Source organism: Sphaeramia orbicularis, chromosome 8 (assembly GCF_902148855.1).
Source record: "Sphaeramia orbicularis chromosome 8, fSphaOr1.1, whole genome shotgun sequence".
Classification (NCBI taxonomy): Eukaryota; Metazoa; Chordata; class Actinopteri; order Kurtiformes; family Apogonidae; genus Sphaeramia; species Sphaeramia orbicularis.
The window spans coordinates 1483651-1499013 of NC_043964.1; positions in this window are offsets into that span (position 1 = coordinate 1483651).

Sequence of the window (15363 nt, forward strand, 5' to 3'; positions counted from 1 at the left end):
TTCTTCTTCTTCTTCTCCTTCTCCTTCTTCTTCTTCTTCTTCTTCTCCTTCTTCTTCTTCTCCTTCTTCTTCTTCTTCTACTCCTTTAGCTAAATTCAGACTTGTATGTGCTGAAGACAGGTTCTGTTCATTTACATGTTTTTTGTTTTGTTTTTATTTTGTTTCTTTGCGCGTTCTAAATAAATAAACAAACAGTTATTGATCCTTTGTTCATGTGTTTGTGTCTTCTATGTGTTTTCCGTTGCCGTGGTGCTGTTTTTTCTTCTTCTCTTGTTCTTTTACTGCTGTTTCACCTCCTGCTGCCTCTGTGTGTGATCTGTCAGAAACCAGAGCGTCCACAGATTACTCTCAGTGTGTTACTGTAAATGGGATTACTGATGCTGGTGATGTAATACAAAGTGGGTCACAGCTCAGAGGATCCACTGAAGTTTGTATCGGACAGATCTGACAGATTAGAGTTCCAGTCCAGATTTCATTTTCAAGTCCGGACATTGGAGTCATTTTCTCATCATCGGGGTGTTAAAGCTTCATCTTAGATCATTATAATCAGTCAAACTGAGCTTTAAAGACAGGAAACGAACCGAGGGAAGAGGAGTGGACATGATCATTAGCATCTATTGCTGTAACCATGACAACGGAGGTCCTCTCACCTTCACAGTCCTTTATTCCAGCTGGACTTTGAATGTGGTTGGCTCTCTGGTTCAATTATTTGTCTTATAACTTCTGTTTTCCATCAGCAGTAACACATTATCAAGTTAATATTTAACGTTGGCCGTTCATGAACACTTACATACTTTTTTTAATCTATCATGCTGCAGTATTGTCCAGATCCGTCATATTTAACCCATACAGACCTGGTGTTACCTTCGTGTCAGTTCCCAAAAAGATTTTTCTCCCTATTAAACTTTTCTTAACCCTATAATGCTGCCCCCCCCCCCCCCCCCCCACACACACACACACACACACACACACACAGTGCCCCAGCTTTTACATCTGCAAACTATCTTTTAAAAAATGTGAAAAACCTGAACAAACATAAAAAAAACTGAAATTACTAATTAATCCATTAATCCTATCAATACATGTAAATAATTGGTGTAAAATACAGTTCTTCGTCTTTTCATGCTCATCAGATATGACCATATTTGGACGTTCAGAGCCTCTGTAGTTACCATGGAAACACTGTCATCTTCTACAACACTGATTCCCCAGTCAAACCCATGGAGTTGGATTAATGACAGTGGATGGAGACACTGGGTTTATGTTCAGTTAATGAGAGATTTTGCTGAAAAAGTCACTTTTTCTTCAGTTTTCTCTGTTTCCGATGTAATAAGCCCCAACTTTAATTGGAGGTTTTATGAACATCTACATGATCAGTGAATTCAATATGTGAAAAAACCTGATTTCCACTAAAAAAAATGCTAAATTCAGAGGATAATTTTATAATAAATGGTGATAAGTTATTTAAGAAATGTTAACCCTTTCATGCATAACATCCACATTTATGGACACACAGTTGAAGTTCACTTTCCAAAGGGTTACAAGGCAATATTCTCCAAACCACAGCCTCTGTAGAGCCTAAGTACTACAATGAAAAAAGGATCATCTTAGTTTTAGAGTTTGGACTGCTCTGTGATCTCATACAGTTAACCTCCTAAGATCCAGATATGGGTTTACTGTTCATGTATGTGGACAAGAGTTTCACTGCTTTATATATGTATGTATGTAAATAAATAAATAAATGAAAACTGTCCACCGCAAAGGACATGTCATTAAAAAAAAAAAAAAATGCATCTGAAAAACTGTTGCATCATGCTGGCAATTATTTAATAATAAATAAATAAATAAATAAATAAATAAAAAGCCAAAACTTGTATTCCTGGTTCTTAGGAGTGTAGATATCGTCTTAATAAAACCATTAGAAAAAAAAAAAAAAAAAAATCAAAATGCATTTCAGTTTTAGCCTAATTTTGAGTAATAAAATCAATCTAAAAAAAAATCTAGATACTTATTTTCATAATTCATGCATGAAAGGGTTAAATAAAGAGAAAAAAAATCATTTGGGAACTGTCCCAAAACTAGCTCTGGGTCTTTATGGGTTATCCACTCATTACATACAGGAGAATAATATTAAAATGTTTGGTGCTTGGTGTGATCTCAGATGGAATACTCAGACTAGACTCTGAATCTGTGCCTGAACGACCATGCAGCTCCATTTGACTTTCAACTTTCCTCTAAAAACTTTCCATTCTTTCAAAGGTTTGATGCTTTCGCCCTTTGAGGCTCCTTGAACAGCCTCTATATGAAATATGTTCTACATAGAAATGCGAAGGGCAGCTCCAGAACACAGCCGAATATGGACGAGTCTGTTTTTATGAAGTCAGAGAAGATGTTACAATAACCGAGCTTCAGTCCCTGATAAACAATGGATGAAAGTCTGAGGCGACAGATGAAAAACTTTTAGAAACTCCTGTAGTGAAGGAAAAACTGCAGCCAGAAGAGTAGGATTCAATATGTTCAGTAGTTTTAGTTTAAGCCATAAACACCCAAACACCCACCATCGACCAAAACCACCTACTGATCCAAACTGTTTAATAACCTGTGATCCACTAAACCTATCAACACATGTGAATAACTGCTAGAAAATGCAGTTTGTCCCAAGGTTCTAAGAGTTTTGGATTTTTCATTCTAGTTTAGTTTGATTTAGTTTGGACTTTTTTTCCCCTTTAATTCAGTTTGTTTTTATTTGTTTTTAGAGCAGGTTTGATAGTTTTTATCAGTTTTCATTTTTTTCTAAATGCTTAGTTGTAGTTTAGTTGTAGTTTAGTTGTAGTTCAGTTGTAGTTCAGTTGTAGTTTAGTTGTAGTTTAGTTGTAGTTCAGTTGTAGTTCAGTTGTAGTTTAGTTGTAGTTCAGTTGTAGTTTAGTTGTAGTTCAGTTGTAGTTCAGTTGTAGTTCAGTTGTAGTTCAGTTGTAGTTCAGTTGTAGTTCAGTTGTAGTTCAGTTGTAGTTCAGTTGTAGTTCAGTGGTCTCTTTTCTCTTCTTCTCTGTGCTCCTATTCAAATCAATCCCAGACAGGACTCTGCTGCTTTAGTCTCCATGTTTCCAGGTAGAGTGGGGACCAGAAGACGACTGGAAACCACAAGTGAACACAAGTGACGGAGCAAAAAGTGTCGTATGGAGACAGCACAGAAAATTGCTTGAGCAAAATAAATCGCTTTCATATCAATCCGACATTTACAAAGATGGAAACAAAGGGAATTTTATCCATAATTTTATCCGTTTTAGTTAGTTTTGTAAACACACAATACAGTTTCAGTTAGTTTTGTTTTTTTCTTTTAATTATAGTTTTTATTTCAGTTAACGAAAATGTTTCTTCACTTCTAGTTTTCGTCATTTCGTTAGTTTTCGTTAACGATAATAACCCTGGTTTGTCATCTTTTGATGGTCATCAGACAAGCCCGGATTAACCATATGGGCAACTGGGCAATTGCCCAGGGGCCCGCGATGTCTGAAGGGCCCTGGGTAGCTCGGGCATAACGAAAATATCTGGTTATCTTTTGCTTATAAATGAAACTGTCCGCTGTCCGGAGCTATTGCACTGCACAGAAACCCTGCTCCTGCTGTCTGTGACCGTGAGCTGAGACCCTCTCCTCATTGGTCAGTCCAAAAAGCGAATCAGCTGTGACGCAAATCAACGTGCGTGCACTGAGCGGGATGTGAGACGTCAAGAACTATGCGACATACGTACGCGAATCAAAACGATGTTTACATTGCACTTACTTTAACTCTCTTGTTGAATTCTGAGGTGACAAGTGGATTTCTGTTTAACTCTTTCTTCGCCAATGACGAGATTTTCCGTCAGTCCGTGTTTTCACTTTCATGCTATAGTTGGAGGTGTTGCAGATCATGTGAAATACTTTCCTTAGTCCAAAAACAAACAATTAAGCAGTTTTTTCGGAAAAATGAAGGACCGGGTTTAACGTTTTTGCACTGGAGTCTCCGTATCCCATGGCAACGCATCCAGCGGCAGTCACTGAATGGGGGGGGGGGGGGAGCACGGAGCGACACGGAGAAAATGACAGACAGGAGGAAGAGAAAAGAGACATTTCTAGGGGACATTCAAGGAGAAGACAGACAACCAGACGTGGGACAGACAAAGGACAGCTAGTGTTCATCTGTTAGAGTGAGTTCAGATTCAGACTGAGGACACAGAACAGATTCAGCTGTAGAATGTCAGCAGGGACACAGGTAAGACACTGTTGGATTTAACTTTTGTATGAAATAAATAAATAAATACATATATTCATCCAAAGATAAATAACTACATGTCCATATAATTATTTACAGATCAAACACAGCAGGTGGTCCAACAGGAGGATGTGGTGCAGCCAAAGAAAGGCCAGAAATCTACAGTATTTAGTGAATTTGTTTCTTTTTTTCTTGAAAATGAGGAATATTGAAGTGTTTATATCAAAAAAACTAAACTAATATGTTGTTACTTATAACTGATGTATGTCAAAGTGTAAAGTTTAGAAGGAACCTGGTGCTTTAGAAGATGTTTGGTCTAAAGTTTGGTGTGGATTCCACTAACATTTTGTGGAATGATGGGATATCTTAGAGCTGTTTGTTATTATTATTGTTGTTATAATTATTTTATTTTGTGATTTTGAATACAGTGTTACTGTTGGTAAAGAAGAAAGAGTCAAAAATGTAAATAGGAAATCAGTTTTATCTTGAAAATCAATGTCTTCGAAAAAATTCAATTTTCTCAGTTTTTTGCTCTAAATTCATTTTTTTCCTGAAAATGAACAATATTCAAATATTCATATCTCACGAACGAATGAAGATAGAATAAAATCGTTTTTTGTGTTTAAAAGTTGAAGTTCTGTTCTTTCTTTTGATGTATTCAGTGTTCACATACTCCTAACACAACATTTTCAGTCAGCCTCCAAAGATTAGTGAAAATGACCAAAAAGGCTGGCACTGGCTACCAACTCACTGGAAAATGCTCTGGAGGGAAAGAGTTCAAATTCATATCTGAGTCTATCAGATGACGTTTGTGTTTTGTCTGTGGGCTTTTTCTGACGATTCAATACATTTGGCAAAAAGTGTTCTTAAATATATACTGGATACTTTGGAAATGGTTTATTTATTTTTTGTGAAAATGGAGGACACTTCCCTCTCTTTCTAATGTAGTGGATCAATTTTAGATTATACTGATGCTAATGTGTTTTGTTTTCATATCATCATATGCAAGTGAGTGGCCTTGACAAGAGGCTATAGTGGTGCACTTGTAGTTCTACGAGCATTTACACATTTGTACATCAAAATGCATTTGATGATAGTTAGATATTGAAGTATGGGGGATATTTACATATATTCCTGGAATTTATTCTGTATTTTGCCAGATTATAGGGATCCTGGGGTTGTGATGATGGGGCCCTTGAATATTGTTGCCCAGGGTACAATGAAGTGTTAATCTGGCCCTGTCATCAGATATGACGCCTTTGAATGTTCAGAGGCTCCATAGTTACCATGGAAACACCGTCATCCTCTACAACATTGATTCACCAGTAAAACCAGGTGGATGGAGATGCTCAGTTAATGAAGTATTTGCTGAAAAAGTCCCTTTTTTCTGTGTCTAATATAACAACCCTCAACTACAGTCTGAGTTTTTAAGGAGATCTACATCAGGGGGGTCAAACTCATCTAATTCAGGGGCCACATTCAGCCCAATATGACCTCAAGTGGGTCAGAGCAGTACAATAATAACAGAACAAGGGGTTCCAGGTACAACAAACCCCGCCCCCACATGCAAATGTGAACTGCAAATTTTTCTCTTCAAATGCAAACAAGTAAATGAAATTAGGTTTATATAAATAATTTTTTTTTAACAAACTATCTTTTCACAAATAGGTAAAAGAAAAACCTGAAATTTCTAAAGGAAAATAACTGTAATTTAACATTATTATTCCCCAACTTATCCTTTCTATATTCATTATATGTAGAGCACAGTGAATCTACAAAGGCAGAAAACATTTCGTAACTCAATATTGTTGGAGTTTGGAACTAAAATGAGTTTGACACACTTCACTGTCAATATCTTCAGTGTCATTTTTGTACAGATTCATCCTGAGGGCCAGATTGGAACCTTTAGGCCCATGGGTCGTACGTTTGACGCCCCTGAGCTACATGATTAGTAAATTAAATATAGGAAAATACATTATATTCACTGAAAAAGCACAAAATACAGAGGATAATATAATAAATGTTGATAAATCACTTAAAGAAGGTGAAAGGTGAGGAAAAACTGATTTGGGATCTGTCACTAAAGCAGCTGTGGGTCTTTCTGGGTTAACTGACTGGATTCATATATAGAAAGGAGATGGCAGCAGTGATGAGATGAAATGCAAAAACAAAAACTTGAAACCTCTCAGAAACACGTCTGGTGTGATGTGACGTGCATTTCCATCAGTGGTTGTAAAACGCAGCAGGTTTTCCATCTTGGCTGCTCCAGACGGGTATTGGCTCATTTTTCACCTTCACAGATCCGTTTACATTTCCTGAATTTAAGAACAGCCCCCTTCGCCCATAAAATATACAGACATTTATTAGGAGGAGTCTGGTGCTGAGGTGATTTTCTCTGCTGCTTATGGACTGAGTCGACAGGTAAAAGATGAGAGGAAAGTTCAGGGCAACGTTGCACCAAAAACAGTCGATTTATCAGAGGCTGTGATCTTATTAAATCGCTTTTTTTCTCCTTAAATTGGTCTGGTTTGAGGGTCTGAATGATTCAGCTAAAGTGACATCCAGATAAATAAAACAAACATCTGATCTGATCTGATGTCTGTTTAGTTTTGCTGCTCTATTAACCCTTTAAGCGCCAAAGTTGCAACATCCTCCAGAGGACCAGGAAAGTACAAGTGTTGACTTTTTTTTTTTTTTTTTTTTTTACTGTAAACACGAAGCAAGCAGTAAATCTCAAAAACCACAATTAATTTTGGTTAATGAACTACTGCCCCAGTTTTGTTATCTTTAAACCACCTTGCTACTCTAAATCTCCGGTTATCTGGACAAAAAGCTGTGTGTTCTACAGATTTTTGGACCACAGGAGGCTCTGGACTACTGCATTTAGGCTGCTACCGGGGGGGGTGGTGGGGGTGGGGTGGGGGTCGCATAATTCAAATTAACTCACCAGTTCTGTTTCAGATGGACGGACCAAACCAGGAGAAATGAAGAACTTACCAAAAAGAAGGGTTGAGGTTTGAAAAAGTTAATACAAAGCTTGATTTAAAAGAAAGAAGTCAGTTATGAGTCAGTTAAAAAGTCAGTTTAGACAGTCAGAGACAGTTAGAATTATACATCAGAATATAACAACTTAGATCTGCAAAAACAAATGTTCTTCAAGAAAAACAACTAGTAATATTTCATTTTTTCTTTTCCATTTTGGTTCATGATGTGTGAATTATGATGGTCATCTGACATTTTACAGCAAGACTTAAAGCCACACATTCAACTTCCATTGAACATATGATACGTCTTATATTAAATAATTGCCTTTATTGGAAACGACACAATGCAACAGTTTTTTTCAGATGCATTTTTCAAATTTTTATAGAATGTCCTTTGCAGTTGACAGCGTTTTTTTTTTTTTCTCAGTAAAGCTCTTAAACTCGTGTCCCCTCCAGAGGACAAAAATGCCTTTTGCTGGGACTGAATGAAAGTTACCAAAGCTTGTTCCCACCTCCCACCAGTAGATGGCAGACATGTGCCCCTTCAGTCCTAACACCATTTCAGGGCATGTTTCTATTCAAAGTGAAGAAGAAAATCCAGTTTCAAAGCGTCGTCCTGAGCTGCTTTAGTCAGTCTTAAGTTCAGTCACTGAAGTGTTACTTTAATTTGATGACAAACAGCTGCTAAACCCAATACTTTTCTCATTTACAGGATGACTTTATCTCTAAACACTTCCAAGGTTCAGCTTTTGGAAATCTTTATATCAAAATTGAATTTAAAAAAAGGGTGAACATGACCCTTAAAGGAACAGTCCAGTGCCTTTCTGTTCTTTACTTCACACGCTTGCGTCAGATTTAATCATTTATGTTTTATAAAGTGACAGTCGACGTGGCTGTGACATCTGCAGTCCAACTCGTCCACATTCACTACAGACGGACGCGTCTTTACACTGTTTGGTTTGATTCTGAGGAGGTTAGGAGGTGGAGATGATGGGTTTTTCACTGTAAATGACATTAATTTAGGTGGGATGGACTAAAGTCATGAACAACTGGACAAATGAGGCTTCTGTTGAACTAAAGCAGTGGAAGACCAGTCATTTTTTGAATTAATCCATCATTTACACACGTTTTTCATCTTAAAAGAACATTTTAAAAGTGAAGAAAGTCACTGTTTGTTGTAAAACTGTTCAAGTATCAGATGGTGAAAATAAATAAAGATTACACACGATCACTGTAATTGTGTCAGTCTGAAGACGTCTGTGCACCTTCAACACGACCAAAGACGACATTTGCATTAAAACGTTGTGTACGTGAAGTTCCAGCATGGTGTGATAATGTGCAGACACCATGGAAAAACAACAAAGAACTGAAACTCACTTAAATTCATTATATTTTTCACTAAACATTCTGAAGTTAAGAGGGATTTGAAAACAATATTTCTTCATTATTTAATTTTTTTTTAAATACACCTGAACAAAGAGACAAAACCACATTAAACCTAATAATCTAACCTAATAAATAAATAAATACAATTTTACAAAATATTTGTAGAAAATCTGTTTTGTTTTTCTAAAGTTGCAGTTGCATCAGACAGGCGTATGAATGGAAATGATCATTTTTTATGTTTAGTGTTAACAAGAAAAAAACTTACAAAACAGAATTGGTGACAGTTTGAACATATTACGTCCTGGTTGTTTTTCATGACCTGCTGAAACGTCCAGTTCTAACTTCAGTGGAAGTGAGCATGTGCAGAAGGAGTTCAATGACTTAAGAGCCGTTCTTCATGTAATATAGCACAAATTCATGGGACACAAACGTTTTCCACCACTGTATGCCTTAAAACTGATTAATGCAAGAGCTTTTTACTTCATTCAACATTTTTTTTTGCTTAATTCAACATTTTTTTTTTTTTTACTTAATTCAATTTTTTTTTTTTTTTTTGCTTAATTCAACATTTAAAAAATTTTTTTTTTTACTTAATTCAAGGTTTTTTTTTTTTTTTTTTTTTTTTTTTTTTTTGCTTAATTCAACATTTTTTCCTTAATTCAAGCTACATTCTTTTTTGCTTAAGTCAAGATTTTTTTTTTTTTTTTTTGCTTGAATTAATCAAAAAAGATCTTCCAATGGAACAAGTGAAAATTATCTTTGTAAGATTTCTTGAAATAAGATTTTCAAGATCTATTGTCTGAAAATAAATTCTTATATCTCACTGAAAAGTTCCTCTTTAAGTGTGATGAGACATTTTGACTTGAAATGTGAAAAATACACTTGGTAAAATTGTGTTTTTTTTTTTTTCCAGTTTACATCACAACAACAGCAGCACTTTATGATGCAATCATGTAGGAAACCAGGACGTTTCAGACGGTTCACGTACATGTTCTTCAAACTGAAACTGATCAGTTTAATCAGGTTCAGAAGAAATTAATCTAATGGGTTACTGTTCCATAAATAAGATGCTGACAGACAGACAGACAGACAGACAGACATGCCCAACGCTACATTTTTCTGTATTATTTGAAGATATAAAGAATGATGTAGAGCAGGGCTGTCAAACTCATTTGAGTTCAGTTCCATAATCAGCCCAGTTAGATCTGCAGTGGGCCAGAACCAGTAAAATAATGACTTAAGAACCTATAGATAATAGCAAATCCAAGTTTTTCTGTTTGTTTTGGTACAAAAAACCCAATTAAATTATAAAACTATTTACATTTTACGGAAAAGATGCGAATAACCTGAAAAAACAGAAATTTCATTTGAAAAATCAGTGGAATTTGAACCCTCTTCTGCCTGGACTTCTTATTTCTACATGTCCATTTCCACACAGTGTTCCATAAACATTTGGGAACAGACAGAATATTGTTCAAATGTTGGAGTTTGAACTAAAATGTGAACAGTTTCTCCAATATTCCATCTGTTATTCTGAACCCAACTGCAGATCCCAGTGGATCCATAAATGCACCAAACATTTAGGAACAGGCAGAATATTGTTCAAACTGCACAGTTCAGGTTGTTCATCTGTGTTTTTATTTATGGATTTATTTGTGTTTTATTTTGAAAGAATACTTTTGTAAATGTCAATATTTTCACAGTGTAATGCGATTTTTTTCACTTACATTTTTTCCACATAATTTTTCACAGTAGATGTGTGTTTGTCATTCTTTCTGGGTTATTGTGTTGTTCTTTTGACTGTAGATCACACTGGTCTGTATGTGGAACCTGAACCAAAAGGACTTGTTCAACCTGGACTGTTCAGGTTCATTTATGCACTTTCATCCTGCAGGGCCGGAATGGAACCTTTGGCGGGGGGCAGACTTGGCCCCCGGGCCCCCGCATGTTTGACACCTGCGCTGTAGTGAGTCTGGAGTCTGTTCTCAGGCTTTTCAGATGTAACTTTGTCCTAAAAACTGTCTCCAACTTCCATGTCCATTAAAGTGGTCTTTAATAGAAGTACAGAGCTGGAGGACTCCTTCTACATGTTTTAATAAAACTATGGATATATTTGTTGGCAGATCAGACTGTATGGACATGTGACCCCAGTATTGACCCCCTGGTCCTCCTTTAATACGAGGGGCTGGTGCGTCTCATATGGAAGCTGGTCTGTATTTGTTCACTGCTGCCACTTCTGAAAGTTCGTAAAAACTCAACACCACAGTCATTCCAGCGCTGATCCTGTGCAGATCTACGGCTCCACGGGACGAACACCAGCGTCTGAACCCAATTTTCAAAGAATTCCAACGCTCATGAATAAAATGCATGCGATGAAATATCAAATAATCAATGTGCAGCTTTATGAGTCTTCCACTTTTAGTTCCAACAGAAAGAAAAACTCCAGTTTTTTTTCGTTTAGCATTACTTTTTATACTTCTCTGCTGCTCTTCAGAACTGTTTTTACATTTCTTTTTATGCATACGGTGTCCATATTCTTATCGTGTGTTTTATATTTTATCTGAGTATTTAAGTCTGCACCTTCTTAGCTGAGAACTACCTGTCCATATTTTATGATGTGCACATAATGACAGTAAATATTGTAAAATCTTGAACCTTTTTAAGCCACAATCAATGAAAACCTGAATCTATTATGAGTTTTTAATTTATTTTCTTATACATTTCTATTTAATTTGTTTCACTCTGACACACATTCACATATTTCTGCTTTTAAATTTACATTTTTATTGTTGTCAACCAGTTGTACATGTAAAGTGTCATGACTGAGACAACTTTTGTTATGATTTAGCGCTATATGAATCAAATTTGACTGACTGATTGTTACTGCTGTTGTAATATATATTTTGTTATTAGCTGTTTATCATCAGTTTATAGATACATTATTCTCTCTATATTAATGTGTGTTTTTTATTACTTTTTTCTATTATTTATATTTGACATTTTCATCCTTTTATTTTGTGTTCTTTAACCCATACAGACCAAGTTCCCAAATACATTTTTTTCTGTATATAGTCTTTATAAAGTGATTTATCACCATTTATTATGATATTATGGCCTGTATTTTGCATTTTTTCAGTGAAAATCAGGTATTATCCTGTATTTCATTTACTGATCATGTAGACCACAGGTGTCAAACATGTGGCCTGGGGGCCAAATCCGGCCCGCGGGATGAATTTGTGAAATGCAAAAATTACACTGAAGATATGAACAATTAGTGGAGTCAAAACCATTTTAATTCAGGTTCCACATACAGACACATACAGTCTGATTAGAGTTCAAATGAGTCAGAACCAGTCAAATATGATCAGAATAACCTATAAATAATGACAACCCCAAATTTTCTCTTTGTTTTTTTGGTGTAAAAAAGTAAAATTACATGAAAATGTTTCCATTACCAAACTATACTTTTACAAAAAATGTAAATAACCTGAACAAATATGAACAAACAGAAATGTCTTAAGGAAAGTAAATGCAATTTTGTCAATATTCTGTCTGTTACTAAATGTTTTGTGTGATTGTAACGCACATGTGTAAATGATAAACTGATAAACTGAGGCAGAATATTGTTAAAACTACACTTGTTTTTCTTAAGACAATTCAAGTTGTTCATGTTATTCAGATTTTTAAGGAAACTTTGCAGATGTAAACCTGATCAGAATAGAATTTTACTTTTTTCACTGTTAATGTTTCATTGGTCTGGCCCACTTGTGATCAAACTGGGCTGAATGTGGAACTGAACTAAAATGACCATAACAGCCCTGATGTAGATGTTCATAAAAGCTCAGATTAAAGTTGAGAAAAAAAAAGTTACTTTTTTGCAAATATATCAATAACTGAATGTAAAATAAGTGTGTCCATCCACTGTCGTTGATCCAACTCCATGGGTTTTACCGGTGAATCAATGTTGGAGAAGATGACGGTGTTTCCATGGTAACTACGGAGCCTCTGAACGTCCGAATGGGTCATATCTGATGACCATGAAAAGACGATAAGCTGTATTTTACATCAGTTATTTCCATGTATTGATAGTTTTAGTGCTTCAGAGGTTATTAATGGTTTTCTGTCAGTAGATGCTTTGGTTGCCAGTGGCTGTTTGGGTCTTTGAGGGTTAAATACATCTGCTTGTTGCATTCACTGTCATCAGGAAACCCCTAAAGCTCCCCGTCCAGGTTGTTTTTCTAATAAATGTGCTTATGTAAATGGAAGGCCCCCCCCTCTGATGGGACAGATAAACCCTGCAGCCCCTCCCTGCCCTCAGACACAGCGTCGGCGTTGTTTTCCACCACGTTGGAACATAATTAAACATGGGCAACGAGGCTCGTTCACCTTCTCATTATTATTCACCCTAGTGTTCTGAAGAGCGAGCAGAAGCCTCCTGCAGGAATTCTGTTGCCATGATGAAAAAAATGCAAATATTAAAATACATTTTTGTCGTAGAGAAACAAAATTTCTGCTACTTAGTTAAACAGTGTAATAAAAACAGGCTTTATTAAAACCAATGAAGCAAAGAGATAAAAGTCAATCTGATCACAAGAGTTTTAATATTACTGAGCAGGTTTACAGACTAGTTTCACATGTTACACTGTGTACATATTTAGTATTATTATTATTATTATTATTATTGTTGTTTTTTTTTGGGAATTTTTATTATTATAGTGCTTTTTCGACATATTTCACTGTAATTTATTGTATATTGGTAGTTTTTCTACATATTTGACTCTAATCTGTCGTCCAGTGGTAGTTTTTTCCATTTTGCAGAACTCAAAGCTGCTCTTCAGTCGTCTTTCCTCTACAGATGTCAGTAAACTGTTTCTTTCGTCTAATATCTGCTTTGACTCAGTGCGAACGCTGGTGTTTGCTCAGTTATTTCTTCAATAATGGAGCAGACGTTGTCGACACATTCAGTCGTTTTTTTTCTAACTCGTGTAAACAAACTGAGGAGGCAGCGTAATCCTTCCTCCATCTCCCTGTCATGGCTTTTAATCCAACTCCCAGATGCCTCAGCTCTTCAGCCAGCTCTGGGTGTGTGTGTGTGGGTGTGTGTGTGTGTGTGTCTTTGCTGCTGCTTAACAAACACACACAGAAGGATAGTGTTTGGACACAAAGCAGAAACAGCTGGAACACAGAGTGTGCTCTTGTTCATTTGTTTGCTGACTCTTGGATGCTCGTCTCAAACAGCAGACGGTGTTTCTGCAGCTCACAGCAGATAATCTCCAACTGTGGTGTTAACATGTTAGCCTGATGTCAGGAGAGATGAGGTGAGTGTTTCTCCACCTCTGTGGATCAATCCCTTTACTTAGATATTAAAGACACAACCTCATGTTAGAAATGACTTTAATAAACACAAACTACTTCAGTCAGAGGGCAGTGATCAGCTTCTGGATCAGAGGAAACGTTTCTCGCTCACATCATGATGGGATGAAAAATAGCTCCAATGTCCCTGGAGCTGTATTTCCCACCATGTTCTATCAAGAACCAACAACCTGTTGAATGTGTGAGGTTGTCAGCTTCTGTCTAGGTTTTCAATCTGCCAATAGAAGTGGGCGTACGTTCACTGGAGGAGAACTCAACTAGTTCACTCAAACTCCATAAATGACTTCTATCAGTGATCAGTAGGAACTAGATTATTATCTGTAACCATTTACATGGTATAAACCATCCAAATATGGACAATTAGAAATGAAGACAAATTTTACATTTTTCAAAAAATTTGTCCAAATGCATCATATCCAGTGACCATGAAAAGACAACTGCATTTCACACCAATTATTTAATAATACATCACACACATATAGTGCTTTTTTGGACACTCAATACAATATTTACATGTATTGCCAGAGTTCATGGACCAGCAGGTTTTAAACAGTTTTGATCAGTAGATGCTTTTGTTCACTGGTGGATGTTTGGGTCTTTAAGTGAAGTGTGTGAGTATCATGTGACCTTTTCTTTACACGGACCTAAAGCTAATCAAACCTTATGACACTAGTCGCTTTTCCATCGACCCTCAAATTGCACAAATATAACTGGCGCATAAAAATTTACCTAATGGAAAAACAACAACTTTGCCAAAAGTCTCATTTTTCAATTGAAAGTTTTTGTGCTGGCCAAAGGTGGTTTTTCGGTCGTAGCGCAAATGGTATACCACACAAAACTGCAATGGAAAGAGCTTTTTCCGCAACTAGAGTCAGGTGAATTTAAAAAAATGTAATTGTTTGAGTACGAAAACTGAACCCACATGCAAGACCCAGAGACAGACGTAAGAGTTCAGTGTTTAATAAACATGAAGTTAACTGGCAAATCTCTGATAGTGATAATAAACTGAATCTTGAGGACACAGAGTTCTGGGTTCTTCACGAGGTTCATGAAGTGGACCGGAGACGGAACCCCACGGTTCGGACCGGTAAAACACGTCGGGAATCCGACTAGGGGGCAGCAGAGGGAAGTCAGTAACAGAACCAGGTCATACACAGAAAGGCAACAGGACACAGGGAACAGGCAGGCTCACGTACCGGTTAAACAGGCGAAAAGGTCGAACACACGCTGAACCGTTGGAGGCAGAGGCACAGACAAGGGTCAGGCAAAAGGCAGGAGTCAGAGAAGGCAGTCCGGGTCAAAAACAGGCAGACAGACAGGAGCCAAAAAACACTGATAAGTATCACACGAAGGAGAATAAAACTGGCACA